General features: G+C 46.4%; 1 pseudogene; it reads left to right on the top strand.

The window, feature by feature from the left end:
• Positions 1 to 16,865, top strand: part of LOC135221309 (T-complex protein 1 subunit gamma-like) — a 104,079-nt pseudogene that overhangs the window by 22,155 nt on the left and 65,059 nt on the right.

Genomic DNA, 16,865 nt, shown 5'->3' with positions numbered 1-16,865 from the left:
TCCAAAATTTGGTTTAACTCAGTACTAAACCTAACTAAATATCCAAAGCCAAAGGGTAACTAGACAAGGAATGCTCCATCAAAGGAGAAGATTCAACAATTCCAAACAAAGTTGGCTGTTGTTAATACTTTGCCGGCAAAAAGCAAATTGAGATCTTGGTTGAGTTGTTCCTCTTTTACCCTGAAAGTGGGTGGTGTCTGTCCCCTATACAGTGGGCCCCCCGGATTTGAGCTCTCACATTCACGGATTTCTCTCGGGAACGTTTCTCCGCATTATTCGCGCATTCGCTGTATTTTTCTATGAGAAATATCCACTAATTCTTTTTTTTTGTACATGAACTTCCCTGACAGATATATACTTAGCTATAGTCTCCGACGTTCCCGACAGAATTTCAAATCTCGCGGCACACGCGACAGGTAGGTCAGTGGTCTACCTTACCGCCGCTGTGGCGGATGTACGAACCACTCCCGTTAGCTGTCAGATTTTTCTCTGTCGCGGGAACGATAACAAACTGTTGTCGGTTCCTCTCGATAGTTTTTCGATTCTCGCTTGCCTGGAGTTAATTTGGACTTCTTTTGGTGACGTATTCGCTTTGTTTGGCTTGGCATACGCTGATTGTGGACCGGTTTGATTTGATTTGGATTTTCTTTAACGATGTCTGACCTAGATTCAGTAGTTAAAACTTCGGTTTTGTAAGGGTTTGGCGTGAATGAAGGATGTAAGGTGAGGTTGCCGAAAGCTTCGGTAGACCCCCACACGGTTTGCATGAAATGCAGGGGGAATGAATGTTCTTTTCTAACCCTTGTAGTGAATGTAAGGGATTGAATGAAGAAGAATATAAGGCTCTCTCATTCTTATGTTAGGAAGTTGGAACGTGATAGAGTGCGTAAGGCTTCCTCTAGAAGTTCTAGTAGATCTAGAATGTGAGTTGGATGTGGATCCTAATACTAACGTAGATTTAAGAACCTTCTTCCCAAGTTGCAGCCCCTGCTCCCCGCACCGAAGCCGAAGATTCGCCTTCGGAGGCGGCAGCTCTTGATAGCCACGATTCTTTCTATGGATCAGAAGATTCGTCAGTTGGAAGGTAAGGAGAGTGTTAGTGATCAGTGCAGTGTCCCCAGTGTTGTGGAGGGTGCGTCTGACCGGCTCCTTAGTGCCTCATAGGCCTAGACCTCTTCCAGACTCCCAGTTCCAGTGGAGTAGGAAAGTCGAAAGCCGCAAGAGGGCTAGGGGAGAACCCCCACCGGTCAGGGTCGTCCCCTCGGCAGATCCTGAAGTACGCTCCCAGGCTGCCTCGGATCGCTACAAGAAGGAGCTCTTACGCCAATGCTTCTCCTCTTCGTCTTCTCCCTCTCCGAAGAGAGGTTGGAACTCCCCGATGCGTCGCGCCCGTTGAAGAGGGCTTGGAAGGCTCCCTGCAGTCCTTTGCTTCTAGTCCGGAGGGTTTTCCCAGAAGAATCGTCGGTGGAGGCGAAGAAACCCAAGAATCCTGTGATCGTTCTTCTTCTCGCGCTCCGCGCTCGGCGCCTCGCTCTTCCGAGGAAGAACAACAAGATTCTCCTACGAGAGTACTCGCGGGACTTCAAGCTCAGATCACGGCGCTAGCAGACTCTCTAGCAGTTAGATCACGTAGGAAGAAGGACGTTTCTCTTCCGATCAAGAGGATCTAGGCGCCGCTCTTCAGTGGTATCGTTCTCCTCGTTTTAGGCGGTTCTCCTTCATATGGGGAGGTTTCATATGAAGGTAGGGCTCGCGTGAGCGCCCTCGCTCGCCTGGCTCTCTTTCGACTTCAAGGCGCCAAACATCGGTAGGACGCTCTATGGAGAAAGAAGTTTTTTCTCCAGATTGGATTCCCGCTTCCGGTAAGCGCACTGCACCTGCTCATCACGCTATTTCTTCAACTCCCTCGCGTGAGACTTATCCTCAGCAGCCCTCAAGATCCTAGAGGCGCCCTTATACAAGTAGGCGTTCTTCTTCCAGATGTCACTCTCCGAGTGTCGGATCGTGACTTCTCTCCTGAGGGATCAAGAGTCTGGTAGGAGTCGTGTGCATGATAGAACGGCCTGCTGTTAGCCGCTCCCCGCAAGGTAGGCGCCAAGAGCCTACTGCACATCGATCTACTAGTAGGCGCTCGTCTCTTTTAAGGCGTCATACCCCTGATTATTCTCCTCGGGGCAGACAACAAGAGTCTTTCAAGCGCCCTTCTCCGTGTAGGCGCTCTCCCGCTTCTAGGCGCACTACTCCTGACCGTTTGTCTCTTGGTAGGCACCAGGAATCTCGGAAGCGCCCTTCTCCAGGTAGGCGCGTTAGCTTTGAAGCGCCCTTCCCTGAATGTTACCCTCTTGTTAGAGTCAAGAGTCTCGCAAGCAGCCTTCTCCTAGTAGGCGCATTTCGCCTTCCAGTCGAACTTCCGTTGATCGTACGCAAACTGGACAGGTATGGAGAGCCGCGCAAGCGCTCCTCTCGATAGGCGCTCTTCTCTGGCAGCCGCTCTCCTCGGATAGGCGCAAAGAGTCTAGTAGGCGCTGGCCTCCTCGTAAGCGCCCTGTGGATGTTTCCGAGGATTCTCGGAGTAGGAGCCCTACCTCTCCTTCGGCTGAGATTCCGTCTACCTCGAAGGAGGGAGTCTCATCGTAGACAACCCAGATCTTTCTCATCGTTCTCCAGTGGATGTGAACTCTTCTAAGAGAGGGCGTTCTCCAACCTCTCGCTCAACTCCTACTAGGATCCCTTCGTCACCTAAGGATCTTCCGCGCTCGCCTCGACAAGACGTCCTAAAAGGTTCGGATGAGGAACCGAACACTTCTGCTGCTGTGTCTTCTTACAAGAAGCTTACAGAGCTACTTTTGCAAGTTTTTGGGGATTCCCTTACTCCTACGGTTCCTCCTTCTCCTCACTCACTTTTTTCAACGGCGAAGACAGCGAAGAGTTCTTCTTGTGTGAGGATGAAGCCACTCTTTCAATGAAGAAGGCACTGAGGAGTTTTTGTTCCTGGATGGCTTCCAAAAGAAGAAGCGGGGGAAAACGATGTTCGTTTTCCTCCTTCGAAGTTATCAGGACGTGCTGGTTTCTGGTACGAAACAGGAAAGTCCTTAGGATTGGGTCTACCGTCTTCGGCTGATTCGGATTTTTCGGCGCTGGTAGATTCGACAAGGAAGAACTGCCCTTAACTCTGCTAAGACGACTTGGGCAATAAATGAATTGGATCACATGCTAAAAGGCATGTTTAGAGTGCTAGAAGTATTTAACTTCCTTGATTGGTGTCGTTGGGGGTCCTAGCCAAGAAAATTGAAGTGCCAGAGTCATTTTCGCCAGAAGATCTCATGTGTGTTTTGTCTTGTATGGACAAGTCGGTAAGACGTCGGAGCGAGTGAAATCGCCTCCCTGTATGGGGCTGGGGTCGTGAAGAAAGAGGTCTGTTATTGTTCCTTCTTAACGAAGTCTGTCTCCCCATGCCCAGAGGTCTTCTTTGCTGTTTGCTCCTCTGTCTGCTCAGTTATTCCCTAAACATCGAGTGCAGGACATTTCGAGATCACTTTCGGCCAAAGCCACCCAGGGACCTTTTGGCACAGTCGGCAAGAAACCTCACCCTTCCTTCCCTACCAAGGCTAAGAAGGAAAAGGCAAGTGTTCGAGAACCCTTTCGAAGGGCGTCTTCATCAAGAACCTCTACGTTTAGAGGTCGTAGACCTTCAAGAAGGGGTAAGACTTTCGCCAAGTCTGTTAAAGCCCCAAATAACTAGCAAGTCCTTCAAACAACGATGGGCGCCAGACTCTTAGAGTTGCAGAAGTCTGGGCCCAAAAAGGGGCGGATCCTTGGACCCTTTCTATTTTGAGGAGAGGTTACCTTATCCCTTTCATCGAAAGACCTCCCTTGACGACTATCCCAAGGGAACTGACGGCCAGGTACAGAGACCCCATCATGAATCAAGCTCTCCATCTAGCAGTAGATCAGATGCTGGAGAAGGGGGCTATCGAACTAACTAGTGACAGACCATCATTCATCAGGCTTCTACAACCGCCTTTTCCTAGTTCCGAAGTCCTCAGGGGGATGGAGACCGGTGTTGGATGTAAGCGCCCTGAACTTCTTCGTAGAAAATAAGTAGTTCTTTACGATGGAAACGCCTTCATCAGTGCTGGCAGCACTTCTCGTCAGGGGACTGGATGGTTTCCTTGGATTTACAGGACGCTTACTTCCACGTACCGATCCATCCTTCCTCGAGGAGGAAGTTTCTCAGATTCATGATGGGGGGGAAAATTTTTCAGTTCAGGGGCTCTGTGTTTCGGCCTCTCGACGGCCCCTCAAGTGTTCACAGGGATTTTGAGGAATGTGGCTCAATGGCTTCATTTGAAAGAAGGGGTGAGGATATCCATGTACCTCGACGATTGGCTAATAAGGGCCAATTCAGAAGATCGTTGTTTGAAGGACTTACAAGTAACTTTAGAATTGACGAAGGCTTTGGGACTTCTCGTCAATTTCAAGAAGTCGTCACTAATTCCCGAGCAAGAGTGTGTGTATCTCGGGATACAGATGAACTCTGAGTTTTCGGGCTTTTTGTTTTCCCTCTCAGGAAAGGATAGCCCGAGGATTCGAGAGAGTAACAAACCTTCTTAGGGAAAGAAGTATGCACAGTGAGGGAGTGGATGAGTCTGCTGGGGACGCTCTCCTCGCTGGAGCAATTCGTTTCCCTAGGGAAGGTTGCACCTGAGACCGCTCCAATTCTTTCTTCATCGGAATTGGAGTCGTCGTTCTCAGGATTTGACGTTCTCCGTCGTTATCCCAGGACGTCAAGAAACATCTCTTATGGTGGACAGATCCCAACCTCTTTGCGAAGGGACTGTCTCTTCAATCCCAGACCCCCAACCTGGTGTTGTTCTCCGACGCGTCGGACACGGGGTGGGGGGTGGGGGCAACTCTGGGAACCAGCGAAGTGTCCAGGTACCTGGTGGGGGACCAGGTAGCCTGGCACATCAACAGAAAGGAGTTGATGGCTGTGTGGTTGGCTCTGAAGGCTTTCGAGCCCAAAGTCAGAAGATCGGTAGTGCAGGTCAACGCGGACAACACTACAGCTCTGGCATATATCAGGAAACGGGGGGACGCATTCCCTTCTCCCTGTACGAGACAGCAAGAGACCTTTTCTTCTTGTGGGCAGAAGAAAGAGGAATCAAGCTGTCTCACCAGTTCGTGCAGGGAGAAAGGAATGTAAGAGCAGATCTCCTCAGCAGGAAAGATCAGGTCCTTCCCACAGAGTGGACCCTTCATCTGGATGTATGCCAGAGCCTGTGTAAGTTATGGGGCAGGCCACAACATAGACCTCTTTGCCACGTCAAAAGAACAAGAGGTGGATCCTACTGCTCTCCGATATCGGATCCAGAGGCATTAGCAATAGATGCTCTTCTTCTAGACTGGAACGGACTCGACGTCTACGCGTTTCCCCCCTTCAAGACTCCTCCTGGGGCTAACCATCAAGAAGTTTGTAGAGTCCGATTCAACGAGAATGACCTTAATTGCTCCCTTTTGGCCGGCCCAAGAATGGTTCACAGAGGTACTGGAATGGTTGGTGGACCTTCCAAGATCGCTCCCGCTAAGGAGCGATCTACTCAGACAACCCCACTTCGACAGGTACCACAAAAATCTCCTCGCTCTCAGTCTGACTGGCTTCAGACTGAGTTTGGTCAGAGTGAAAGGCTTTTCAGCAACAGCTGCTAAAGCAATCGCAAGAGCGAGGAGACCTTCCACCTTGCGTGTATACCAGTCAAAGTGGGATGTCTTCAGACGTTGGTGCAAGAGGAAGAACATTTCCTCTTCCAGTACCTCTGTGACACCCAAATTGCGGATTTCCTTATTTTCCTCAAAGAAGAATGTCATCTGGTTGTGTCAACTATTAAGGGATACCGCAGTATGTTGGCGGCGGTATTTCGGCATAGAGGCTTAAATATATCCGATGATAAGGACCCGCATGATCTTATTAGATCATTTGAAACCATTAAGCGTCCTCATGTAGTACCGAACTGGAATCTAGACGTAGTTCTATAATTCCTTGGATCGTCTAGATTCGAACCTCCTGGCTTGTCCTCTTTCAAGGATCTGACGAAGAAGGCTATCTTCCTTTTGGCCCTAGCTACAGCTAAGAGAGTGAGTGAGCTCCAAGCTATCGAGGGCAATGTAGGGTTTAAGGAAGATTCTGTGGTGTGTTCGTTTCTTCCAAATTTCCTTGCAAAGAAGGAAAACCCATCACGGCCTTGGCCCAGGAGCTTTGAAGTTCGTAGTTTATCTTTTCTAGTAGGGGAAGAACCTGAAAGAACTCTTTGCCCTATGAGAATTATGAAGTATTTCCTTAAGAGGAAGGAACAACTTAATGCTAATCAAGATGTGCTTTGGTGCTCTGTAAAGGACCCCACTCGCCCCATGTCGAAGAATGCTCTTTCCTTTTTCTGAGAAGCCTTATTACGAGGCACATGTTGCCTGTAAGGAAGAACATTTTAGACTACTGAAAGTGAAAGCTCACGAGGTGAGAGCCATCGCAACTTCGCTTGCATTCAGAAAAAATATGTCTGTGCGGAACTTGATGGAGGCGACTTTTTGGAGATGCCAATCGGTTTTTTTGCAAACACTACCTACGTGGATGTAAAAATCACATATGATAAATGCTTCGCCTTGGGTCCTTTCGTATCGGCGGATTCGGTGCTGTTGGGGGCAGGGAGCTGAAACTTATCCTGTGTAAATTTTTTTTATATGTTTACCCTATATTTTATTTGTTGTTGTTTTTTTGGTTGTCTGAAAAGAGGTTGCAGGAGGCACTTCTTTTTGTCGTAATATTAAGCCTTTGTATTTTGGTTAGGTGGTCTGGTGGGTTTTGGCTCCTTGCAGAGGTAGTGGTAAGGATCTGTTAGGTAAGCGGACAAGGTCCCTCTAACAGGATCCGACTTGGATTCTACCCACAATAGTGATCACAATATCCCAGTGGTAGATCCGAGAGTCTTTCAGCATCAGGTCATGTCCTAGCTGTAGCTCTCCATGGCAATGCAGACTCAGAGACAGTATCTATGAAGTCTTCATCCTGAAAAGGTGAGAACCAAGGTGTTTTTTATATCCTACAACATTAGTTGTTTCCGTGCGTTCCCTTACCTGTATTATTTAGCTGTCTCTTACCCTCCACCAAGGGTGCCAATCAGCTAAGTATATATCTGTCAGGGAAGTTCATGTACAAAAATGATATTGTTAAACAATACAGTAAAGTTTTTGTACATACTTACCTGGCAGATATATACGATTAATGCCCACCAGCCTCCCCTCAGGAGACAGGTGGAAGAGCAAAATCTGACAAGCTAACGGGAGTGGTTCGTACATCCGCCACCCAGCGGCGGGTAAGGTAGACCACCTGACCTACCTGTCGCGTGTGCCGCGAGATTTGAAATTCTGTCGGGAACGTCGGAGACTATAGCTAAGTATATATCTGCCCAGGTAAGTATGTACAAAACTTGATTGTAGTTTAACAATATCATTTTTTTTTTTTTTTTTTTTTTTTTTTTTTTTTTTTTTTTTTTTTTTTTTTTTGTTTTTTTTTTTTTTTTTTTTTTTTTTTTGTTTTTTTTTTTTTTTTTTTTTTTTTTATCATAAAATGCACTTTTTGTGATAAAACTATTAAAAAAAACCCCAAGTGTGAAAATGTTTAGTAGTTTTATACATTCAACTTCCCTGCCAGATATATACTTAGCTATAGACTCCGTCGTCTCCGACAGAATTTCAAATTTCGCGGCACACGCTACAGGTAGGTCAGGTGATCTACCGCCCTGCCCTGGGTGGCAGGACTAGGAACCATCCCTGTTTTCTAATCAGAATTCTTCTGTCGCCCGGACCATCAACATTGTTGTTGGTTCCTCTCGATTGGTTTTTCTTTTTTCACCGGCAATTGATCTTCTTGACCGACTTTTGGTGACGTATCTGGATTGTTGGATTGGCATACGCTTTTGTGGACTGTTTTGTGGACTTGATTTTGGAATTTTCTTTAATAATGTCTGACTCTGGTATGGTTGTGAGACGTTGTGTGAATGTAGGCTGTAAGGTGAGGTTGCCGAAAGCTTCGGTAGACCCCTCACACGGGTATGCAAGAGGTTGCAGGGAGTATGAAGTGTTCTTTTACTAATTACTTGTAAGGAATGTGAGAAACTTGAGTGAGAACGAATGGAAGAATCTAACTAATTATTTTAAAAAAGTTAGAAAGAGAAAGAGTGAGGAAGGCTTCTCATAGAAGTTTAAGTAGTTCTAGATCTGAACTAATTCCAAGCTTGGGATCTTCCCAAGGTGAAGTATTGCTACTTCTCCTTCCATTGCAGCCCCTTCTCCTATTGCAGAACCTGTAGATCCAGCAAAAGAACTTGCGGATCTAAAAGCAGCCTTCAAGTTGATGGAAACAAAATGGCTGCCATACAAGGTAAGGCTAGTGATTTTTCAGTGGACAGTGATATGAGTGTCCCCCAGTGTAGTGGAGGGGGCATCTGGTCGGCTCAGCAACGCTCCTAGGTCTAGACCTCTTCCAACCTCACATGCCCAGAGGAGAAGGAATGTCGAAAACCGAAAGGAGGTTGTGGAGAAATCCCCACCGATCAGGTGTACCCTTCGGCGGTTTCTGTGACACCCCGACTGCCAAGGACCGCTATTGTAAAAGCGTCCTACGTGAGTGTTTCTCGTCGTCGGGATCGTCATCAACCGAGACGTTGATTGGAGAGATTTCAGATCGGATCTCGGCCTCTCAAGAGGAGTTGGAAGGCTCCGAATATTGACTCGAGCCCTGAAAACTTCCCCTGAGGAGTCTCCATCGGGAGTGAAGAAGGCAAGAAGAGCCATTCTTTCAACCAGAGTGAGAAGGAGGCAGGAGGTGGAGGCTTATGGACTCCTCCCCTCCTCCTTCCCCTACCTCCCGAAGAGGATAAAGAGGAGGCTACAAAGAGGTTCATGATGGCGATGCAGGAACAGATTTCGTCGTTTGTAGGAGTCCTGTCAAAGGAGCCTCCTAGAAGGAAAGACACTTCCCTTCCTATTAAAAGATCCTCCAGACGTATGGAGGTATTCACTCCATGGATCCGATACTTCCTACTTGAGGTGAGGGTTTCCGGTACGAACCTGGATGAAGCGATCAGACGTCTGGCACCGGCCAGGAGTGAGGAGTCACCCAGGAGGCAGGAGCCAAGAGCCAGGAGTGAGGAGTCAACCAGGAGGCAGGAGCCCAGAGCCAGGAGTGTAGAAGCATCCAGGCAAGAGGCAGGAGGCAAGAGCCAGGAGGCAGGAGGCAGGAGCCAAGAGGCAGGAGCCAGGAGCCAAGAGGCAGGAGTCAGGAGTTCAGGAGGCAGGAGTCCGGAGTCCGGAGTCCGGAGTCCCGGAGTCCGGAGTCCGGAGTCCGGAGTCCGGAGTCAGGAGTCCGGAGTCCGGAGTCCGGAGTCCGGAGTCCGGAGTCCGGAGTCCGGAGTCCGGAGTCCGGAGTCCGGAGTCCGGAGTCCGGAGTCCGGAGTCCGGAGTCCGGAGTCCGGAGTCCGGAGTCCGGAGTCCGGAGTCCGGAGTCAGGAGTCAGGAGTCAGGAGGCAGGACGTCAGGAGTCCGGAGGCATGAGTCAGGAGCCAGGAGCCAGGAGTCAGGAGCCAGGAGGCAGGAGGCGGAGTCAGGAGGCCAAGATCAAGGAGCAGGAGCAAGAGTCGGGACTCGTTCCTGGAGGTTATGACTCTTCAAATAGGAGCTCCTCTCTTCGAACATAGGAGGTCTTGGAAGGGACTCTCCCTCCAAACGTGAACTTTCTCCTTCGTCTGATCGAGGGTTAGACGAGTTGTCTGATGACGAACCTCCTGCTAATGAGGGACTTTCTAGTTATAAAGTCTTAGCCTCATTACTACTTCAAGAGTTTGGAGATTCTCTTAGTCCGGCGGCTCCTCCTTCTCCTCGTTCGCTCTTTTCGAGCTCAGCTACGGCTAAATCGTCGGCCTTTTTAAAAATGAAGCCTACGATATCTTATGAAGAAGGCCACTCCATCTTTAGATTCTTGGATGGACAAGAAGAAGGAGTTTAAGGAAAGACGGTTTCTGCATGCCTCCTTCCAGATTGCCGGGAAGAGAGGTTAATTTGGTATGGGACAGAGACTATGGGTCTTTCTCTACCTGCCTCTGCAGATGCCGACTTTTCCAATTTAGTGGAGGCCTCTAGACGTCACTCCTTAGGATCGGTCAGAGCGACGTGGAGCACTTCAGAGTTGAACCACTTTCTAAAGGGACTTTTTGTCACTTTAGAGGTGTTCAATTTTCTGGATTGGTCACTCAGCGTTCTGGCCAACAAATCTAAGGATCCGGAGTTTCTGAAAAAAACCCAGAAAGTTCTCATAGCGTCCTGTCCTGCATGGACAAGGCAGTACAGGACGGTTCGGGTGAAGTGGCTTCCCTTTTTGGTGCTGGTCTCCTGAAAAAGAGATCAGTTTATGGATCCCTATTATCGAAAGGGGTTTCTCCGAGCCAGAGGACTGCCTTACTGTTCGCGCCCTTTATCAGATCATCTGTTTCTTCTCAGTTAGTGAAGGATATATCTCGCTCGCTAACTGAGAAGGGCGACACAAGACCTACTAACGCAAACGTCCAAGAAATAGGACGCCCTGTAGTGTCGACGGTTAAGAAGGAATCTCGTCCTACTCAGCAGCCCCTTTCGTGGAGGTACAGCGGCCTCGTCCCCCTGCCAGAAAGAAGAGCTCTGAAAAGAGAGGAAGGTCTTCATTTAGGCCCTTCAAGAAATCAAAGTGACTTGTTGCTCCTCCAAGCACCAGTGGGCGCCAGACTCCTGAACTTGCAGGAGTATGGGCAAAACGGGAGCCGAACCCTTGTCAGTGTCGGTCCTGAAGAAGGGATATGTAATCCCTTTTCGACGACAGCCCGCCCCTAACATCTACGCCTCGGGAACTGTCAGCGAGGTACAGAGACCCGTTAATGAGAAAGACTCTCCTTCAAATGGTGGAGCAAATGTGGGAAAAAGAGGCCATCGAACTTGTGCAGGATCCACACACCCCGGGATTTTACAATCGCCTTTTTCTAGTACCAAAGGCATCGGGGGGGGTGGAGGCCAGTTCTGGAACGTAAGCGCTCTGAATCGCTTCGTACAAAAGAAAAAGAAGTTTCGCATGGAAACGTCCCGCCTCTGTAATGTCGGCTCTTCGTCCAGGAGATTGGATGGTCTCTCTGACCTGCAAGACGCATATTTCCACGTTCCCATTCACCATTTGTCAAAGAAATATCTTCGCTTTGTAATAGGAGACAAGATCTTTCAGTTCAGGGCTCTGTGCTTCGGTCTGTCTACAGCCCCACAAGTATTCACCAACCTGATGGCGAATGTAGCAAGATGGCTTCACCTAGAGGATAAACATCTCCCTCTACCTGGACGACTGGCTGATCAGGGCCAAGTCGAAGATTCAGTGCTTGGAGGACTTAGAAGTAACAAGGAACATGATAGATTCGCTAGGGTTTACTCGTCACCTCGAGAAGTCACCCAACCATGATCCCCAGCCAGAAATCTTCGGTTCTATCTGGGGGATTCAGATGGATTCTCGGGGTTTTCGGGTATATCCTTCGCGAGAAAGAATCGCTCGAGGTTTGTCGAGAATCTCGAGCTTCTTAGAGAGAAAGAACAGCTCAGCGAGGGTATTACTGAGCCTTTTAGGGACCCTGTCCTCATTGGAAAAGTTCTTCTCGCTAGGAGACTTCACCTTCGCCCCTCTTATTCAGTTTTTTCCTCAAAGAGGTGTGGAGTTGGAAGACGGGTCAACTCTCGGACATCTTCCAACTTCCACAAGAAGTAAAAAAAAAATCATCTGAAGTGGTGGATCCCTCCGCTTCAAAAGAACGAAGGCGTATCGCTTGCTCTGCAGAACCCAGACCAAGTGTTATTTACCGACGCTTCGGAGTCGGGATGGGGAGCGACGCTAGGAGCAAGGGAGGTGTCAGGCACCTGGACAAAGGAACAGGTGTCCTGGCACATCAATTGCAAGGAACTTGTGGCCATACACCTAGCCTTAAAGTTCTTCGAAGAGATAGTCAGAGGCGGGGTGATACAGATAAACTCGGACAACACCACGGCTCTGGCTTACATACGCAAGCAAGGAGGCACGCACTCCTTCTCTCTATCAGTTGACAAGACACCTGTTAACCTGGACGGAAGAAAGAGGCATCAACTCTCCTCACAAGGTTTGGTTTGTTCAAGGGATCAAGAATGTGAGAGCGGACAGACTGAGCAGGAGAAATCAGGTCCTTCCCACAGAATGGACTCTACACGAAGAAGTGTGTCGAAGTCTTTGGTCCCTGTGGGGGAGACCTCACATAGACCTGTTTGCGACGTTCCTCTCCAAAAGAATAGAGATCTTTTGCTCTCTAGTGGAAGATCCGAGAGCCTTCGCAATAGACGCGTTTTTTCTCATGGATTGGTCGGGTGTGGACGCATACGGCCTTTCCCCCGTTCCAAAATCCTGGGGGAAGTGCTCAGGAAGTTCGTAGCTTCGTAAGAGCACGAAGTTGACACTCATAGCCCCATTTTGGCCAGCCCAGGAATGGTTCACGGAGGTACGGAGTGGATAGGTGGACTTCCCCAGATCGCTTCCAAACAGACACGATCTACAGACAACCCCACTTCGAGAGGTTTCATCACAACCTCCCAGGTCTCGCTCTGACTGCCTTTCGACTATCGAAAGACTTGTCAGAGCGAGAGGCTTTTCTCGCAAGGCCTGCGGGCTCTATCGCTAGAGCCCGCAGAGCTTCGACGAGAAGAGTCTACCAGTCGAAGTGGGAAGTCTTTAGGAAGGTGGTGTAAGGGGGGTCAGAAGCTGTCCTCCTCCAGTACCTCTATAGTGAATATTGCCGATTTCCTCCTCTTTCTGAGAGAGGAATCACACCTATCTGTCTCGACAATAAAAGGATACAGAAGCATGCTGTCTTCAGTATTTCAGGAATCGAGGCCTGGACATTGCTAATGACAAAGATCTACACGATCTAATTAGATCTTTTGAGACTTCGAAGGCAAGCTACTCCTAGAACACCTAGTTGGAATCTAGACGTGGTCCTGAACATTTCCTTTCATCGGATAAATTCGAGCCTTTACATCTGGGCGTCCTTCCGCGACGTCACTAGGAAATGCTTGTTCCTGGTGGCTCTCGCTACAGCCAAGAGGACGAGCGAATTACACGCTCTGGATTCCACGGTGGGGTCAAAGGAGATGCTGCATCTGTTCTTTCCAGACAATGTTTCTGGCAAAGAACGAAAAACCCGTCAAAACCTTGGCCCAGAAGTTTTGAGGTAAAAGGCCTATCTAACCTGGTAGGCAGAGAGATAGAGAGATCTCTCTGTCCAGTGAGAGCTCTTAAATACTATTTAGAGAGGAAGAGACAGATGGGAGCTTGTCAACAAGGTCTTTGGTGTGCGGTGAAGAACCCCAAAAGACTCATGTCCAAGAACGCCTTGGCTTTCTTTGTGAGAAGCGTTATTACGGACGCTCACAAGAAACTGCTCGGAGGAATCCTTCGGTCTTCTAAACAAGGTCAAGACTCATGAAGTGAGGGCAGTAGCAACGTCTTTGGCGTTCCAAAAGAATATGTCTCTAAAGAATATCATTGAGACTACATATTGGTAGGTGCAATTCAGTGTTTGCATCTCATTACTGAAGGATGTTGAGAGTGACCTATGAGAATGCTTCTCGCTAGGGCCATTTTGTATCAGCAGAATACAGTACTGGGGTCTTGGAGCAAAGACTGATCCTTAATTTTGTGTTTTTTAATCGTACATTAAACCCTCTTGTCCAGATATGTGCTTGGTTTTCTATTAGCAAGCTCACTACTGTCGCACGGGAGCAGAGTGTCATTGCTGGTAGGGGATCAAGGGTATGTATGACTAGTAGGGGAGTACAAACAATTTTTTTTTTTTGTATATTTTGTAATAACGAAATGTAATTAATGTTTTCGGAGTTTTTGGTTTGTTTGTAAGGAGTTCGGGGAATACTCCTTACAATCTTAGAACTAACCAATGGGCTGTTAGGATCAGGTGATCGGGATCGGTTTGTGCTCCTTGAACAAGGTGTATTGTCATGTTAGTGGAATAGCAACCCAATGACAAAGGCCTTTAGGCTCTGCCGAGTAGTGGATAAGACCCCATTGGCAGACCCACAAGAACCTCTTAGCCATAGATCAATATCTCGCTGAGGCTCTTGAGGCTAAGCAGACTCCAAGGCAGTAGCCGCGAAGTCTTCAGCCTAATAAGGTAGGAACAAGGTTTTATTAATACCTATCAACATATGTTGTTTACCTGTCTATTTCAGTTGTTAGCTGTCTCTTAACGACCCACCACCAATGGGTGCTAATCAGCTAAGTATATATCTGGCAGGGAAGTTGAATGTATAAAAATGATATTGTCATGTTACAATAAAGTTTTATACATACTTACCTGACAGATATATACGATTAATGGGCCCACCCCCCAGCCTCCCCACCACCGCAGGAGACAGGTGGAAAGAAGAAGAATTCTGATTAGAAAACGGGGATGGTTCCTAGTCCTGCCACCCAGGGCAGGGCGGTAGATCACCTGACCTACCTGTAGCGTGTGCCGCGAAATTTGAAATTCTGTCGGAGACGACGGAGTCTATAGCTAAGTATATATCTGTCAGGTAAGTATGTATAAAACTTTATTGTAACATGACAATATCATTTTTTCTTGAGTTTTAACTAACAAAATAGGCTGTTTATGGTGTTTTTGTAAGGGTTCCAAACATTCGCGGTTCTAACTATTCACGGGGGGTGTCTGGTATGCATCCCCCGCGAATACGGGGGACCACTGTATAAACAAAAGGCTATCTCTACTGCAAATGTCAATATTTGAGCTGCCATAGAGTAGAAGCTCTTAGCTAAGTATATACTAGGGTAAGTCTGTAAAACTTAATTTTATCGTAAAAAGATATCATTTACTAGATTTTGGCATATGCAAACGTTCTCTTAATATTCTAACCGATCTCTTATAACCCACCCATTGTGATGGGCTTATTGTGGATGTCAGTTACTAAGCATGGTGCTGATTTTAAACTTAATCCTACATTAAATCCTGTACTACAGTAATACAGCATTAACTACTACTACTACTACTACTACTACTACTACTACTACTATTTTTTTTTTTTTTTTTTTTTCTTTTTTTTTTTTTTTTTTACCTAAGTTGTCTGTAGACTAGTTTTAACTATCAAGTTATTATGAATTCCACATTTCCATGATAATTAGTTTTTTGCAAATAACCTCTCCTTGAGCTGCTTTACCAGTATACTTTGCACTATAAAAAATAAAATTTTCAGTGAAAATGTTTGATGGTAGACATTTACATATATGGAGGTCTGATACTATGTAAAAGATGTTTACATGAGCTTTGCAACCTTGAACCTGATGACTAAGACAAATGGGCTATATGTACTAGGGGTTGTTCTATAATGTTTTGATATGAAGCCATCTGTTCAAGGAAAACATGAACCAGTGAGAATAATTTTTATATAATATGTACATCCCAAAGTAGAGGGATAGGGTGTTAGGCGTATAATTTCCATAATATGTAATTGTCTTGAGTACCATGCCATCTTTCTTGCAGATGATAGCAGATGTGATACGTACATGCCTTGGCCCTCGATCAATGTTGAAAATGTTGATGGATCCTATGGGCGGTATTGTAATGACAAATGATGGGAATGCAATCCTCCGAGAAATTACTGTTCAGCATCCAGCTGCCAAACACATGATTGAGATTGCCGTACCCAAGATGAGGAGGTGAGTGTACTGATAATACTGAGTATACATGTTGCTGTTTTGTTTAAGCTAGTTTTAGATGTGGAAGTATTCTTGTTTTTTTACTATTTATGTTGTGTTAGTGACAAATTAATGATTTTGATGAGAAGATTAAATATGCCACCACTTAACAGGTTGGTGATGGTACCACAAGTGTTGTCATTCTAGCTGGAGAAATGCTTGCAGTAGCTGAACAGTTTTTACAGCACAAAATGCATCCTGTTGTTATTATTCAAGCTTACAGGCAAGCATTAGAAGATGCTATCTGTGCTCTTGAAGATCAGCTCAGGTAAGTTAGCAGATTGGGTATACATGGTACCTTGACGTACGAGTGAATTAATGTATAAGTCTGAGATATGAGTCATCACTCAGTCTATTTTTTGCTTTGTGACTCGAGCAAAAATTTGAGTTATGAGCTCAAGATGCTGCTGCTACGTAGATGGCATAGTGACGAAAATTAAGATAAGCAAAGAATAAAAAGTAAAAATGCATCTTTTCCATGAATCTTAAAAAGTTGTACATTACTTCACTATATCCAGTAATATTGTATATTCTCATATTATTGTATTATAAAATACCACAAACAGCGGTCAATGTTTTGGTGTTTTGGAATCGGCTGATGGTGAATATGAGTTTGTTTTGCCATATTTTAACTCTGTTCTGAGCAAATTTTCTTGCTTCTAGTTGACATTAACGAATACTTAGATACTTGACTTATATGAGACAAGGTCATATTTGTTATGCAACATGTTTTTTTAAGTCGAAATATGACTTGAATATGTCTCATTGTGAATGTCGTTGGGGCATGTTTATTGAGTAAACAAATTACGTGATTATGTTTTCTCTGTTTTTCACTTATTTCGTCATGATATGAGCTTTACGTTATTTATCTTTTATTGGCGTGAAAACAACTGTTAAATGTGTTCTTTCAAGCCCAGTAGTTTTTATCAAAATGATTTTCTTTCAATTTTATCCACAGTTTGTGTTTGATGTCATAAGTTTACGGGAGATTTATCATTGTTGCTGATGCAAAATAATA

The sequence above is a fragment of the Macrobrachium nipponense genome, chromosome 2 (genome assembly GCF_015104395.2).
Source record: "Macrobrachium nipponense isolate FS-2020 chromosome 2, ASM1510439v2, whole genome shotgun sequence".
Lineage (NCBI taxonomy): Eukaryota > Metazoa > Arthropoda > Malacostraca > Decapoda > Palaemonidae > Macrobrachium > Macrobrachium nipponense.
The sequence above is the reverse complement of the archived record's forward strand: the minus strand, read 5'-3'. Positions and strand labels throughout refer to the sequence as shown.